The sequence below is a fragment of the Marmota monax genome, unplaced genomic scaffold (assembly GCF_021218885.2).
Source record: "Marmota monax isolate L192 unplaced genomic scaffold, Marmota_monax_Labrador192_F-V1.1 WCK01_AAM20220418_F8-fsc00108, whole genome shotgun sequence".
Taxonomy (NCBI): domain Eukaryota; kingdom Metazoa; phylum Chordata; class Mammalia; order Rodentia; family Sciuridae; genus Marmota; species Marmota monax.
In genome coordinates this window covers 4016024-4033580 of record NW_026694593.1, presented here as the reverse complement: position 1 = coordinate 4033580, position 17557 = coordinate 4016024, and positions in this window count along the sequence as shown.

The window sequence follows — 17557 nt, the reverse complement described above, 5'->3', positions numbered from 1 at the left end:
TGTCCCTGAGTCCAACCCCCAAAACCAAATCAAAGAAACAAGAAAAAAGTAGCCGTTTCCACAGTTTAGACTAGAAAGCAGAGGCCCACGAGTTCGAGTCGTTGGTTGAGGTCCAGTCTGTTGTGCGTCTCCTCTGTCCCCGGAGCCTAGCAGCTTCTCGTGCGTAGAAAACTTCAGTGAATTTTAATCCAGTGAAGCCTGTGAGTGGGGGATCGGGATCAAACCCATGGGTTTCACTTCAAAGCCGGGCTTTCCCCCCTTAAATCCTGCCCATTGGCTGCTGACATGCATTTGTGTGGGGGTAGAGATGCAGGGGTTGCTGTGCCTTTTAATTAGGGACCTGGACCCAGGGCAGCATTGGTTCAGGCTCACGGCAAACACAGGGTGCTGTGGCTAGGAGCTGGGTTCAGGGTGGAACCTGCTGGCATTTTTCACGTGTCACCTCAGGCAGCGATATGCAGGCCCAAGACCGATGTCACAGGAGAGTGGTCCTAAGCTCTTGGTGACCACACTAAGAGCAGAGGCTTTGCTTTGGAGGTCGTGAGACCAGGTGCCTTGACAGTGCATCCCGTAGAGACGCTGTCTTTCTACAGAGTCAATCTCTAACGTCCGGCTGTATGAAGAGAGGAGACCTGTAGCCCCTGGTTTGACTTTCTGTCCTTTATAGTCACCTTATTTTCAAAAGGTACTGAAAGGGGGCCCTTCATTCCCCATGGCACCAGTCCCAAGAGTCGTGACTCACCGTTTCTAAGGTCATGGATCGCTGGCCTTATGGCGGGAACCTGTGTCCGGGCTCTGTTGCCTGGGATGTACGACTGGGCATCAGGGAGGGTCTGCAGAGATGCTCTGAAGAATTAGGTCTGTCCACTGCTGCTGACTAGCCAGGCGGAGGGCTGGAGAGGTCACAGAGGAGCTGGTCTCAGGGCACAGAGGACAGCCAAAGGGTAGGGCTCCTGGGTGCTGGGAACTGAAGAGGCACTTCACACTCGGATGTCTCTATGGCAGCAGGGACTGAGTTTTACTTCTGTGTTTTCCAGCAGGAGAGGTTTCAGTGGGTGGCTCTGGAAGCAATGACATTTAGATTATGGGAGAAAGTCATTAAAGGAACCAGGAATTGGAGGCGGTTGTGGAGGGATGACAGTTGGTCTGTCATCGGGGCCAGGCCTGCCAAGCAATCTCACTGCCAAGTACTGTCCACTTCCTATGTGTGTGCCCCATTAATCCCTGGAATAAGGAATGACCAAGAAATGTCCCTGTCCTCAGGAGGATGCCACAGTTGCCGGGCATGGTGGTGCCCATCTGTAACCCTAGTGGCTCAGGAGGCTGAGGCAGGAGGATTACAAGTTCACAGCCAGCCTCAGAAACTTAGCAAGGCCCTAAACAACTTGGCCAGACCCTGTCTCTAAATAAAGTTTATAAAAAGGGGCTGGGGATGTGCTTCAGTGGTTAAGTGTCCCCGGGTCCAATCCATGGTCCAAAAAAAAAAGCCAGAGTCCACCTGGAGACAAAGGCAGGCATGAAGCAACAAGGAACAGCAAGATAGACATTTTGTCACTGAGACAACAAAGGAGGAGGTGGCAAGGATCTGCAGATTCTGCAAAAATCAAAGAATGTTTGAACCTCAGCTGAAGCATGGAAACGGGTGGGAGGAAACCGGCCCACAGGGCTGGAGGAGGGGTAAGTCAGAGGGGTGGCCAGTCCCAGAGGCTCACGGGAGGGACAGACAGTCCTTTAGCCTTGTGAGGAGGGGGGGTGGTTTCGAACGGAGGGGATGCCAGGAGTGGCCAAGGCTGGACAGGTGGCAACCAGAGTCAGTGCTGAGGGCGACCTCGAGTGTGTGAAGGTATGGGTGTCACGGGCGCCTGCCCCCCCCACGGCATGCATTTGCTGGTGTGTGTATTTGGGGTGTGGCTGTGAGGGTGTGAGTGCGTGGGGGGGTCTCTGCAGAGGGTTAAACATGGACTGTGTGTGAAATAAAGAGACGATTCATTCCTCCAAGGGGACACTCTTAGCATCTATCCATTGTGAGGACCAGGAGAAGGAAGTTGGATCGAGAGCCAAGGCCCCCGTCTAGATGGAGCGCGCACTCTGGTGTCTGCAGACAACGCGCCAATGAGCAGAGTGACCCCAGAGCCCGGGGACACAGGGGGTGCTAGGGAAGGTGGTAGGTAGTGCTCCTCAGGGAACAGGCCAAAGGCCTCCACGGGAGATGACCTCTGAAGAGAGCTGAGGGTAGGAGAGCGCTCACAGGGGGGAGTCACTAAAACCAGGGGACAGATGTGGCTGTGTTTGACAAGAGCCCAGCGGGACCTGAAGGTAGCCAGTGGGGGCCCAAGAGGTAGGCGGTGAGGTTCTGACTTTGAATCTTATTTTTGCTAAAAGCCAGGAAAAGCCATTGGAGGGCTCTAAGCAGGGAAGAGACGCTCTTTATTTTACATTTAAAAGCAAGCCCTCTGGGTGCTGCGGGGAGCCTGAACTGGAAGGGCCTCCGTAGAGGGTAGAGCAGAGAGGCCCGTGGTGGGGAGGCTCTTGCTGGGGTCCAAGCGGAGGAGGGGCTGGTGGAGGTGGAGTCCGGGGAGACAGAGAAGGTGTGAAGCTTCAAACAAAAAAACAAACAAAAAAAAAAAACACCAAATTGATTGAATGAAGAGGCCGGAGCGTGGGGGTGAGGGAACGGGAACCGTCCTGGGGACTTCTGGGCTTGGGGCTTGAGCCAGCCAAGAGCAGCTCTCGCTGAGTTTGGGTCCTGGCCTCTGAGTGTCTCTCCAGAGGCGATTCTGCGCCTGCAGCCTGGCCTGTGGGCAGTGGGGACTTGGCCATCCTCTTGCTCCTGCAGAGCCACAGGGGTGACCTGGCTGGGGGCTTCCGTGAGGAAGGCTGGGTTTGGACCTGGCGGCTGGCCAGTGGGCCACGTTCCTCTTGCGGGGGGAATGGGAGCCAATTCCATCTATCCGGTATGTTTTATCCGGCAGTTGCTGTGTCCCCCAACCCTGTCCTGGGTGCCAGGGAAGCAGCGGTGAGCCAGCACAAACCGCCTGCACTCAGGAGCGTCCTGCAGAGCCCCGCAGCCTAACACCAGCAACGTGATGAATAAAACCTGTTGAAGACTCAGGAGATGGAGAAAGGGCGGGGACCAGGGGTGGGGAGAGCGAGGTGGGCGGAGGGTGGGGGTTGAGAATGGGTGGCTCTGAGTGCAGGGTGCGCAGGGTGCCCCACGGGGCAGCCCTCCCGGGCACCACCCACAGCCGCGGGCAGGCTTGAGCGGCCTCCTGTTTGTTTCCTTGCCACACACCCTTGACCTGGTTTAGCTTAGTTATTTGTTGCTTGTTTGGTCCCTCCTCGAAGCATTCAGAGGAATCCTGGCTTGATTCCAACAGGCGTAGATCTGGGAGGAGATGGAGATGGAGATGGAGATGGGGATAGGGTCAGGACTGTGAGGGCCAAGCCAGGAGCAGCTGAGTTCAAGTTTGGGGACGTGCTAGACTCCGATACGGGGTTCCTAACTAGATAGCCCAAAGTCTGGAGATTCTCCTGATGGTGGTGGGAGGGAAGAGTACAGAGGGGAGAGGAGACCCTGAGGACTGGGGGGGGGGGTGCCTCTCTTGCTTCTGGGTCTGGCAGGGTGTAGGAGGGCAGAGCTCGTTCTTGACGTGGTGCTAAGAGTTCAAGCCAGAGGGACCAGAGGGACCCCTGCCCTTGCACTGCCCTTAATCAGGTCGTCCCACCTAAAAGCCAGTTGCATCAGACTTCCCCTAGGAAGCCCAGCCAGGGAGGACGCCCTAATCAGCCACCGAAACCTGGGCAGGTGTTAATTAGGCAGCTGACAAGTGATAACATCTTTCCTTCATTAATGATGAGGAGAGGGCAAGGGCCTCGTTCTGCTCCCTGGATCCTCCCTGTCTTCCAGGGGAGGGTGGTGGGGTCAGGTAGGGCCCAGCTCTGGCAAGCCTGGGTGGAAGAACTGGGACACAGAGCATGTGGAGTCCGGAGAGCCCTGCTCTGCACACCAGGCACAGAGGAAAAGGCCCAAGCCTGGGGTCACAGGAGGAGGGAGGCAGGGGGGAGCACCCCCCACACGCTGAACCCTGGGAGTTGCCTCAGCAGAGAAGGGAAGGGTCCCTCTTGCTGATGGTACCACTGCTCCACCCAGCCAGCTTCATTCTGAGCGTTTTCCTCTTACACACATGACAGACAAATGCACACATGCATCTTGCTTCTCCTAGACTGTGCTGGCAGTCACGTATAAGAAAAGAGGCTTAAGAGGAGAGCATGAGATTGGAATCGGGGGTTTAAAGTTACTGTTCTGAGTAGGTGACTCTTGGTTATGTGATTGTGACCAAGTCACTCAAACTGTGTTGAAACGGCCATTGAAAAATGAGTATGAATTTTGGAAGTTCATTTTTATTACACACGATGATTGACACTTGCCATGAAGGACAGATAACATTCACTGCAGTTCTTTGTAAGCACCCAAATCAGAATAAAATCCAGCACTACCATCAAACCATCACTTGTTGGAGTGGACCTGTGTAGGAACAGTGGGAAGGGGTAAATGTTATAAACACTTGATAATCCTTTTGAATCGGGTCCTTCAAATGCAGAATGAAGAGGTCAGACCAGAAGACTGCAAGGGCCCTTCTTGACTTTGAGGGAGCAAAGAGCAGAGAGAGGAATTTCTTCATGGCCGTCTGCATGGGAGCCCCTGATACCTTGCATTCAGATGCCAGCCCCAGCCCTTATTAGGTATCTGACTTTAGACAACTTTCTTAACATGATTCCAATTTCCTTTGCATTGGGGGTTGGAGGGAAGAATTAGATGAAAAATAAATTATATAAAGCATTTTACATGGTGGTTGCAGTGGGAAGTGGGGTGCTGACTTCGCGCACCGGGAATTCTAGAGCTTGGTTTTTCAGGTTTGGATTCTCAGTCTTCTCTCCAAAACTTGCTCAGAAAGGAAGATTTCACCTCCTCCTTCCACTGGAGGTTGCACCAGAGCCCCAGCAGAAGGGCCTCGCCGACACATGATGGGCAGGACAGAGGGATTCCAGAGTGTGGGGGAGGCCCCCTTAGACTTGACCTCCTTTGTGCTACAAATGCGGGACCTGCGGCAGGTCCCAAACAAGGTCTCACAGCAAGCAGTGACAAAGGCCTGAGGAGGACCCAGGTGGCCCAGGAGTCAGTCCACACTCCCAGGCCTTGGGTTCACAGTTTATCCCGGAGGCTTCCCCTGGGTCGCAGTTGGAGCGCCCTGAACCCCAGCCCAGGGAGGTAGCCATCCAGGGAGCGCAGGCCACGGGTGAGGCGGCCTCTTGCAAAGTCCACAAGCGCCCCCTGCTGGGCACGGGCTGAAGCGGCTTTGAGCAGGGCTCCCCCGGGAGCTGCCCCTTTCTGCGGGGTTCCCTGGGCGGGTCTTGTGATATGATTTTAGATCATCAGCACTCCACTTCCCCTCTTCATTTAAACAGTAGCGAATAGTAGTACATAATAGTAGATTGATTCACATAATTGCCACGGCAGGTTCTCTTCATCCCTTTGCATAGCTGCAGCTTTTCTCCTGACATACTTTTCCTTCTGCCAGAAAAGGATCCTTTAACATTTCTTGTAGTTCAGGTTTGCTCGTGACGAATTCTTTCAGCATTTGTATGTCAGCAGTCTTTTTTATTTTTTATTTTTGTACTGGGGATTCATCCCCAGCCCTTTTAAAAATATTTTAGAGATAGGGCCTAAGTGGCTAAGGCTGGATTTGAACCTGTGATCCTCCTATCTCAGCCTCCAAAGCCCTATTTTCTCCTTAATTTGCTCTCTCTCTCTCTCTCTTTTGTACTGGGATTGAACGTGGGGTGCTCTACCACTGAGCTACATTCTAAGTCCTTTTTTTTTTTTTTTTTTTTTTTGATTTTGAGACAGGTCTTACTGAATTGCTGAGGCTGGCCTTGAACTTGCAGTTCTTCTGCCTCAGCCTCAGAGTTGCTGGGATTTCAGGTATATGCCACCAAACTTTATTTTTGAAAGATATTTTTGCTGGGAATAAAGTTCTAAGTTGAAAGTTCTTTTAGTACTTTAAAGATACCACTCCACCAGGGCTGGGGCTGTGGCTCAGTGGTGGAGCACTTGCCTAGCATGTGTGAGGCCCTGGGTTCGACTCTCAGCACCGCATATAAATAGATAAAATAAAGGTTTATCAACAAATAAAAAGATATATAAAAAAGACACCCTCCACCATTGTCTGATTTGGATTATTTATGATGAGAAACTGCTGTCACACTACTCTAAAATAATAGAAAATAATGTTTTTATTTTAAAATACAAATAATGAATTTTTTTTCCTTCTGGCTGCTTTGAAGTCTTTTTTTTCTGCTTTAGCACTGGTTTTGAGAAATTTTATTATAATGTGCCTTGGTTTATTTAGCTTAAGGATCAATGAGACTCTTTTTTTTTTTTGAAGAGAGGCAGAGAACTTCAATATTTATTTTTTAGTTCTCGGAGGACACAACATCTTCGTTTGTATGTGGTGCTGAGGATCGAACCTGGGCCGCACGCATGCCAGGCGAGCGCGCTACCGCTTGAGCCACATCCCCAGCTCACGACCAATGAGATTCTTTGATGCGTAGTTAAAAGAATGAAGTGTGGAAACATTTGGGCTGTTATTTCTCCAGCTCCTTCTTCGCCCCTTCCTGACCTTTCTCTCCTTGAGGACTCCAGTCACCTGAGCCACGTGAGGTTGTCCTGTGCTCACTTCCCTTGACGGTTCTGCCTTGTTTCCTCCGTATCATTTTGGGTAGTTTCCGTGATGGTGTCAACTTCACTCATTGTCACTCTGCAGTGTTTAATATGCTGCTGTTTATATCTAGTTATTTTTTATATTTTTTATATTTTTTAATATGCTGCTAGTTATATCTAGTTATTTTTTTCTCGGACATTATAGCTTTCATTTCAAGGAAGTTTGATCTGAGTCTTGCCCCTCTATCTTCCATGTCTCCCCTTCGTCCTTCCCCTGTGGTTTGAATGTATGAAATACAATCATATTAACTTTCCTAATGTCCTCACCGACCAATTCCATTATTTATCACCATTGCTGATTTATGGGATGATATTGGTTGTTTTTTCTCTTCATTTCATGTTTTCCTGCTTCATTGAATATTTGGTAATTTTGTGGTGGATGCCAGGCACTGGGAATTTTACTTGTTGGGGCTATATATATATATATATATATATATTTTTTTTTTCCCTATGAATATTCTTGAGCCTTATTCTGGGGCAGTTAATTGGAAGTGGTACAATCTTTTGAAATCTTGATCTTTAAGGTGTATTAGGTGGGACTGGAGCCCCTCTTAGGCTGGGGACAATACTGAAGAAACCTCCATCTTCTCTGTCTCTCTCCCTTCCTTTGCCCCCCTCCTCCCTCCTCCTCCTTCCCTCCCTTCCTCCCCCTTCCCTTCTGTCCTGGGCTCCAGCTCTGTTGTTTCTCATCTCACAGAGAGAGATCAAGATCCTACATTGCTCCGGATTCTGTGTCTTGAAAACTGTAATTCGGTCAGGTTTTGTAGTTGTGTCGGGTGGGACACAGTCCATCCTTTTGATTCTGCTGTCATCGGAGGAGGGAATTTCCACTTTTATAATTTTGCTCACTTAATACCATGATCCTGGGGAGATCTGCAGTTCAATTCCAAATTGAACAAACATGCATCCTCCACCCCCACCCCCGTCCCCCGTGGGAATCCCGCCTGGGCGTCTGCATTGTCCCTTGTGTTCCTAACTTGTGTATAATCCTTCTGAAGCCAGCCTGGTCTCTCTCCTTCCTGAAGCCTGGACGGACTTCCCTAGAACTGCGGAGGTGAGGGGTGGGCAGAGAGGGTGTGGAAGGGGAGAGAAGCGTCCAGGAGCCCTCACCGCAGCCTGACCACCTTTTCCCCTCCTGGGTACAAATTTCTCAGCTTTCCTTCCCAGACCCTCTTCATTAACCTTCAAAGCAGACTCATTTCTCTTCTCGGGGACTGATTCCTCTTTCTCTGACGTAGTTGATTTCCGTCAGAGCTTCGTTCCTTACCATCCTAACTGGAGAGACTTAAGGTTAAAGGACAGAGGAAGCTGGTTCAGGACAATGTTTCCCTTTAAACAAAAGATGAGGGTGTGATTCAAATGTGACATAAATATGGAAATGCCATGCCAGGTGGTGGCACAGTCACTGCTCTGTGTGGGGTGCAAATCCCCAAGGCCCAGGACAGGACGGGAGACTCTGGTGAGGTAGAATTTAGTCCCTGGGGGAGTTACTGAGCCCCGATTAGGGTCCCAGCCTTCTGCCTCTGAATCCCTGGAGCACAGGGCCGACCAAATTTGCCAAAATGGGAGCTGCAGGGGTGCAGCAGTAAAATGGGCCTTTGAGGGAGAGGCTTGGAGGGGACAGAAGGTTGCTTTGGTCTTCTAGACCCTTCCTGGGATCCTGAGAGGGGAACTACCTTGCAGAATGGTCACTATGTGTCAGGCAGGGTGTTAGGCTTTTTACAACCGCTACTCCATACATTCCTTATGACAAGCTTATATGGTGGACGTGGCTCTGTTGCAGTTTGCAGCTGAGTTAGACTGGGGGAGGGGGGTATTAGGAATTATTCTGTGGGCCTTGCTCTCGTAGTCTGGGTGGATGGAGACGTTGGCTGGGAGAGTGGGAGAAGGCCTGTGGGACATTCTTATGTGGGCAAGCCGGAGCCCCTGTGCTCCTGGCAGGACGAACCCCAGGTGTGCCCAAGCCGCACACACTCTGGAGCTGCCGGGGGTGGGGGGGTGTCAATCCTGTCAGTGGCTGCCCCACCAGGGAGATGCCCTGTGAGGGTGAGGTACGGCCAAGGCAAGGAGTAGGAGCCAGGACTGATGGAGAGGCAGGGAGGGTGAGAACCGAGTGAGAAAAGGACTTGGGGTAGAAATGGGGTGGGAAAGTGAAAAAAAAAAAAGTCTATAGAGAAATCAAATGGAGGTGAAGGAGTAAAAGATTACTTTGTACCAGGTGAAATTATTGTTTTATGGGTCAAAAATGATGAAAGATGAGCAATTTTATAGTTCAATCTAATATAAGCTCATTGGGAGTAAGCGCCAGTCAGCATGTCACCCGTGAAGGCAGGTGGGTCTAAAGATGAGGTGGGCAGCACTGATTTTGGTATCTGGAATGCCTACCTGTCCGCAGGTGTATCTGTTAAGGTACATGCATGTTCCCTGGTAGGAGTGAATATCACCGAGAGAGAGAGAGAGAGAGAGAGAGAGAGAGAGAGAGAGAGAGAGAGAGAGAGAGAGAGAGAGAGAGAGAGAGAGAGAGAGTGTCTGGGGACCTTAAGAGCCTTGAGTTCTTCCCCAGCTACCCTGTGCTGAAGGGCTCAGCAGCCATATAGGATTCCATGGTGCTCTGGCGCCCTCTTCAGGCAAAGTCGTGAAATACCTCAGGAAATGGAACTCCCGCAAAACGTCAGATTCAAGGTGGAGGAAGGGATGTAGATTATGAAAGGCACACTGTGTGTGAACAGCGTGTTGGGCGGGGGCCATCATTATCCCTGATTTTCAGGCTCAGAGAATTTATCTGACTTTCCCAAGATCATAACTCAATGTGGGTAGAGCTGCGATTCAACTCCAGGGTCATCTGACTCCAAAGACCCTGGGCATCTCCAGGGCAAGGGACCATCTCTACTGATTTACAAATGTCCAGAGTAGGGTCTGGTGCTGATAAATGCCAACCCCAAAGATAACAGGGCCTGTTTAACCACCCTTTGATGCTCTTCCCCAGAGCTCAAACCCAGCAAGTTTGTGGGCCTCTGCACGGGGCCATGAGCCGTGGGCCACGGGTAGGTATGTGGGGTGGCCCTTCATCTTGATCTTCTGAAGGGCCACTACAGAAACCACCTGGAAAATAGTCTGCATGGGGCAGGACTTCCCCTCTCTATTGGCCCTTTAATGTAAGGAATTACCTTTCATCTTGTTCTGACAGATGAAGAGATTTGATTTGTGAAGATGAAAGAGCATGTATCTATTCATTTAAAAATATGTATTCAGCCTTTATTTGACACTAGGAGTATAGCAATAAAAATGACAGATAAAATCTGGGGTGGTGGCGAGAGGGAAGTAGGAAGAGAACAATGAACCTAGTAAATACTAAAAAATAATTAGAAGATGATAACCACTGTAAAAATAGAGTCAAATAAGGATGATTGGGAGTACTTACGTCGGTGAGGTGATGAAGGGTACGTTGTGCTTAAAAATCTTGAAGATTTTCATTATTTTTTGTGATTCAGGGGATTGAACCCAGGGCCTTACACATGCTAGGCAAGATTTACCACTGGTCTATACCCTAAGCCCAGAAAAGTGCAATTTAAGTGGACTGGTCATAACTGCTTTATTAAGAAACCTACTTTTGGGCTGGGGACGTGGCTCAAGTGGTAACGCACTCGCCTGGCATGCACGGGGCATTGGGTTCAATCCTCAGCACCACATACAAATAAAATAAATATTTAAAAAATTCTCTCTCTCTAAAAAACAAAAATAAAAACCTACTTTGGAGCAAATGCTTGACTAGGTTTAGGGAGTGAGCCAAGCAGATAAGTTAGGTAAGAAGATTCCAGATGGAGGAAGGAGTCTGAGCGAATGCACTGGGGTGAAAGTGAGCCTAAGCCTTGCAAGACCCAGCATGGAGGCCAGTGTGGCTGGCAGGGAGTCGTGGAGGAGAGTGGCGGGGAGGAGCACTGCCATCTATTGAGTACTTACAAGCTGGGCACCAGCAGGCGCTAACACACGCTGACCTTGTCACCCCTCTGGGAGAGTGTTGTGAACCCATTTAAGTTGGGAAACAGAGGCTCAGTGAGAGAGAGAGAGCTTGCTCAGGTTCATAGAGCCAGAAGTTCCAAGTTCTGCTCTGGAGCCCTGGTTCTCTTCTCCGCACCCCATGGTCTTTATGCCCGTTTCTGCTGTGGGTGAGCAGTTCCCGCCTGCTCCGCGGCCAAGTTCTAAGCCGGCCTCTCCGGGTGTTGCTGCTGCAGCCCGCTTCAGGGGCCTTGGACAGATGCAGGAGTCGCAGGCTCCCACTGTGTGCTGACTTCATCTGCCCCAAGAGGCTGCGTCCCTGTACTGTTTTAGGCCCAGCTTCTGCATCATCCTAAAATTAATTACCGTTTTTTTCTGCTCTCTCTCTTTTCTTTTTTTTTTTTTTGCCATTAAGTAGGTATTTTTTTTGTTCTCTGAAAGAAAAAGCACAGAAGTTGCATCTTCTGTAAAACAACAGCAAATATGGAATTTTAAAACTAGCCTGTTTCCTATGTGTTCTAGTTTTCTAGTTTTGCTGGGTAGTGGGTACAGAGGAGCTCAGGGGTGGGGTGTGTGTGTGTGGTGGTGGTTGGGGGGGAGTTGGGGGTGGCCCAGGCAGTATTCGGCTCCTTCCTGGTTGGTGTAGGACTGCGGAGAAGGGTGGGCGCCACCTGCTGGCTGTATGTGCAAACCACCTTTTCACCCAATGGATCTTCATTTTTCAGGTCCACCTGGCACACCACATCCTCCTAGATGTGACTCTGGTAAATTAGTTTTGTTTCAGTCTCAGAGCAACCCGCACGCGTACACAGACACACACACACACACACAGTAGCGTCATGTTAGTGTCCTTTTGTCTTTGCTTGTGCTGGTATGTTAGGACAAGATTCTCTACACCCAGGATGCCTCACAACTTCTGTTCAAGTCTCACAGCTTCAAACACCACCTACTTCCGGAAGCCAGCCTGCTTCCCGGACCCAAATCCTCCCAGTCCTTCTTGTCCCCAAGTCACCTTGCCCTATTTCCACTCACTGTGTCGCTGGTGTGTGTCTGTCTCCCCCCAGTGGAGGGACAGGGAATCAGCATTATTTGTTTCTGATTCTACAAAATGAGAGCAGGTCCTGGGACATAGTAAGGTGCTCAGTAAATGTTGAAAGAAAGAAGACTACAGTGAACAGAAAACAGAACACAGGTGCACTTCAATCTATAGATATGTGTGCAGTTCATTTAAGTGGAAGAAGAATGCTGTACTTTGATGGAATTTTTAATAGTGCATATTAATTATTCATAATAATGAATTTCATTGTGGCATGTTTGCACATACCGATAGTATATTTTGATAATTCCCCCCTGTCACCCTAATCTCCTCTCCGCCTCCCCTCTCCCTTCCCTCTAGTCCCCTTCCTCTTCTCTATAGTTTCCATCTATTTTATGTCACTTTTCCACCCTAGACTCCACATATGGGAGAAAGCATTTGATACTCGTTCTCCTGAGTCTGTCTTGTTTTGCTTAGCAATGTCCTTCGATTGCACCCATTTTCTTGCAAATGACATGATGTTATTCTTTTTTACGGCTGAATAATACTCAGTTGTGTATGTACATCACACTTTCTTTACCCATCCCTCTGTTGACAGGCACCTAGGCTGATCCTGTAACTTGAATCCTGTGATTGGTGCTGTGGTAAACAGGGGGGTGAGGCTCTCTGTAGTATATGACTTTACTTCCTTTGGCTACACCTGAAGAGTGGTGTAGCTGGATCACATGATGTAGTTCCACTTTTATGTATTGATTCTCATGGCGGCTGTACTAATCACAACCCCACCAGCAGTGTGCAATTCCCTGTTAGGCAGTATTATCAGTCAGTGGTAGGCAGTGGAATGTGAACCAGTAACAAAGCAGGGACATGGTGTTTCTTTGGATTGCCTTTAACGAGTGGCCAAGTGATGTAGAGAAACAACATTGACGCTGACCCTGAAAATGAGCAGATGTAAACAAAGGGAGCCAATTAAAAAACCACCAAAAGGGACACAATTAAAAAAAAAAAAAACAAGAAGGAAAGATCAATGGGCCTAACTCCGACAGGGTCACCTGGGGTCATTGTAAAGTTAGGATTTATACGTTTCTCAATGTATTTCAGAAGGAAAATTTTATTAATAGCACAGGTGGTTTAGGATACAGTTTGCTTGGTCACTGACGGAAGCACCTACATTAACAGGATTGACTTGTAGGTGAAGCTCCCCTGGATGGGATGGTCACCGTGACAGCTCTGGAGAGGACCAAGTAGGGTAACAACTCCCCTGCCGGAAATGAAGAAGGTGATAAACATCTTATTGGTAAAGACTGCAGAAGGTGGGACTCTAGTTTTCCTGGTAAACAGCAAACTAATAAGTTTGAAAGTAGCTGTATAGCAGAGAATAGTTCTCTGTTCGAAGATGACCTACTTTCTCTTTTGAATTGAATATTCTTTGCTTGATCCTTATTTTCACTCATAACAACATTCTCTTGCTTGGCTTTTCTTTCATCGAGACACAAGAACCAAGGTTCAGTACTTCAGTTCCTCTCTCTCTTGTGACACCTCTACCCCAGCACCCTCACCCACCAGAATTTGTTATTATTTTTATTCTTGATGACTGCCATTCTGTCTGGGGGAGGTGGAACGGAACCTCAATTCCATTCACAATAGCTTAAAAAATACCCAGGAATAAACCTAACCAAGGAGAGAAACGTCTACAGTGAAAACTACAACAGCACTGGAAAGCCACACGCAGACCAACAGGATGGATTAGAGGACTCAGAGACAAAGCCACACAGCTACAGTCGTGTGGCTCTTGACAAAGGCACCAAAGTGTACATCAGAGATAAGACAGCTTCTTTAACAAATGGAGCTGGGGAATCTGAATACCCATATGTAGAGGAGTGAAAGTAGATCCCCATCTCTCACTCTGTGCAACATTCCATTCAAAATGGATCAAAGACCTAAGAATAAGACCCGACATTTTGAACAGCTAGAACGAAACACAGGGGAAGCCCTTCAAGGGACAGGCTCAGCAGTCATGGAAAGAACCAGCAGAGGGACCCAGCGAAGGAATCGACAGGATGGAGAGAAAGCCTTCAGGGTGGGAGACCATCTTGGCCAGCTACGCGTCTAACCGAGGATCAATACCCAGACATAGAAAGAACTCCAAGAACTTAACCCCGGAACCCCCAATAACCCAATCAATAAATGGGCAAGTAAATGGGTGGAGAAGGGGAGCAGACGCTTCTCAAAGGAAGAAGTACAAACGGCAAATGATTATATGAAAAAATATCCAGCATCTTTGGCCTTCAGGGAATTGCAAAACAATTGTTTTATACTAAATTTTGATGCTGGCAACTCAAGAACATTCCTTTTAAAAGATTTCTAGGTGCCCAAGTCCATGCAGACGCCCCAGATGTCGATCAACACTCTTTTGAGAACAAGTGCAGTGTGTTAGGTTTTGCTAATCCATGCTCCTCCTCTCATCTGTTCACATACACATCTTCTTATCAGGCTTCACCTAGTTAAAAAAAATTTTTTTCCCCACAACGCTAGTCACATATCACTCTGATGGCGTGATGTGTGTGTCTCCCGTGAATAATCTAATCAGCTTAGTGGGGAAATGGAGAGGAGCTGGAAGGGCCAGGGGCGGGCAGGCTGTCACATGGCCATCTCTGTGCTGCTCCTGCTGGTGGAAGGGCGCCCTCTTGTGGAGACTCATCAATTTAAAAGTTATGAAAAATATTTGTTACTCTGTGGATGACTATTTGTCCCTGTGGATGACTACCAACTGAATGCTCTTTTTCCCATCACAACGTTTAAAAAAGTGGAGTTTTAACTTGTGTACACACATGTACTCACACTCAGGTTACCATACAGAATATTTCCATCTCTCCAAGCAGCTGCCTCCTGTACCCTTTCCAAGTGCAAGGGGTAACTACCATTTGTTTTGCCTTTCCTTGAACTTCATATAAGTAGAAATAAAGGCCAGACTATCTGTTAGACCAGGACGCAAGAAAAGACCACTGACTCCAATTAAAATCAAATTAAAGCAAGCTTATTATTTCGACCGGCCGGGCTGCCTCTCCCTCCCAAAACGGCGGGAACAAGACAGCCCCCCCCCCCAGCTTTCCTGCAGCCCAGCTTTATAGCCCAGAAAGTTACACAAAGGGGGGTTACAGATGACAGAACTTTGACAAGAATCACACTAATGGTAGTTTACATTTTTTTGCTGGCCCCAACATCAGAATTTATGGGGACCATTAGAGCCTCAGAGAGGGTCGTTGTCTGGCCAGGGAAGGCCAAGATTGATGAGGCCTCACTAAAGTTTGAGAGAGGGCTGCTATCTGGTTAGAGAGCCAGGCATGGGTGAGTTCCAGGCACGGGCAGGCATTCCAAGCAGGTTCAGAATTTGCAGTAATTTATAGTAAAGCCGAAATTAGCTTTTCATGGCTTATGGCGAGATGGCTCCCAATTTTAAGAAAAGATCAGGTTGGGTCTATCACTATCTACATTTTTGTTTTTGAACATTACTTTTCTCAGTCATTGTTCTGTGGAATTTATCCTTGTTGTTGAGTTTTTTTTTAATAGCTGGGCATATTTTACTTTGTGAATATATCACGTCTATCTATGTATCTTTCTATTGCTGTTATATAATAAATCAACACAAACTTAGTGGCTTACAAATCTGTAAGTGAGAAGTCCGGCATGGTCCCAATGGGCTAAAATCCAGGTGTCCCAAGGGCTGCATTCCTTTCTGTGGGCTATAGGGACGCTCTGTTTCCTAGTTTTCTCCAAATTCTAGGGGTCACTCTTATTCCTTGGTTACTGGTCTCTTCCTCCATTTTTTTTTTCTTGGTACCAGGAATTAAGCCTAGAGGCACTTAACCACTGAGCTACATCCACAGCCATTTTTTATTTATTATTATCACTGTTACTGAGGACCCCACTAAATGGCTGAGTCTAGCTTTGAACTTGTGATCCTCCAGCCTCATCCTCCTGAGCTACTGGGATTATAGGCACGTGCTACTGTACCCGGCTTCCTCCATCTTTAAGGCTGGCAGCATTGCATCTGTCTGACCGTTCTCTGTTTCCACATCTTGCTCTAGGAACACCATTAGGGGATGTTGTCGGGTTAAACTACCCATGTGATTCAGATTGGACCTAGAAGATAATCTCCTCACATCAAGGTTCTTGGTCACATCTTCCAACTTCCTTTTGTGATGTAAAGTAACATATCTGCGTGTGCAGAGGTTAGGACATCTTTAAGGGGACAGGGTTCTGCCGGTGTACCACTCAACTGTTAGACATTTGGGTTGCTTCCTAAATGTCTTCCTAAATGAATAAAGCTACAATAAATATTCTGGTAGATACCTTTTAGTGAACATGAACATTTATTTCGGTTGAATGTCTATCCAGAAATGGTACTGATGAGTCACAGGACATGAATATGTTCATTGTTAGTAGGTGCTGCTCAGTTTTCCAGTTTCTTGTGCCAATTTACACAACAATGGAAGTTGGGAGTTCTTTTGCCCAGGTCTTTGCAACACTTGGTGTTGCTAATCTTTTCAAATTCCAGCCATCCTGTTGGGTGTGTAGTGGTAACCACATCTTCATTGAAAATTGCATTCCTCTGACGAAACTGTTGATTGCTTTTTCTTGTGCTTATTGGGCAGATTGCTCTTTCTTCCACAAACTGCCTAATCAGGTGTTTTGCCATGTAAAAATCAGATTGCCTTTTCCATTATGATTCACAGGGATTCTTTGTACACACTTAGCACGACTATTTTGTTGGATGTATAAGTGAGACACAAATTTCTTCTTCCAGTGTATTGCTTCCCTAGTTGCTCTCTTTTGAATGTTTTTCAGGGATTAGAAGTTTCTATTTTAACAATTTTAATTTACAAGCTTTTTCCCTTTATGAATAGCACTTTTAACACCCTGCTTAGGAAATCTTTGTCCAGCCTAAAGTCATACACATATTCTCTTTTGACTTCATTTAGAAGCTTATTTTGACCCTTATCTTTAGGCCAATGACCCATTTTAAATAAATATTTTTGTATGTTTTGAGGTATGTTTCAAAGTTCATTCCCCTGCACCCAGAGCATGCATCTCTAAAAGACCCAGGCACCAGTTATTAAAAAAGAAAAAGATTCCAACTGAATTGTGTTTTGTTAGAGCTTAGGTGACTGCACCGGTGAGGGTATGTTTCGGGGCTTTCTATTCTGTTCCATTGTGCTGTATTTCTTCCCTCGAACCAATGCCACCGTCTCTATCACCATAAAGTCACGCTGAGTCTTGATATTGGGTGTGTCAGTCATAGAGCTTCGTCCTTTTTTCTCAACACTGGCTGGGAAATTTTGGGTTCTTTGTATTTCTACATATCTTTTAGAGAATTAAACTTTCAATTTCATTAAAAACTTTCCTGGATTGGGATTTACTTAAATCTATACATTCATAAGAAGAAGGGGAGGAGGAGAAGGGGAGAGGAGGAGAATTATCACTGAAGAACATCAAGTTTCTAACCCATGAATATTTTACATCCCCCTTTTTATTGAGGGCTTCTTTAATTTCTTTCAGTATATTTTGTAGTGTTTAGTCTAAATAACTTGTGTGTTTTCCATTAGATTTCTGATGTTTTTGGTGTCATTATCAATGGTATCTTTAAAATTTCATTTTTATTTGATGGTTGCTAACAAATAGAAATACAATCAAACTCTTGGAAATTGGCTCTTTTGTAGTACTTATCACTAAATTCAATTATA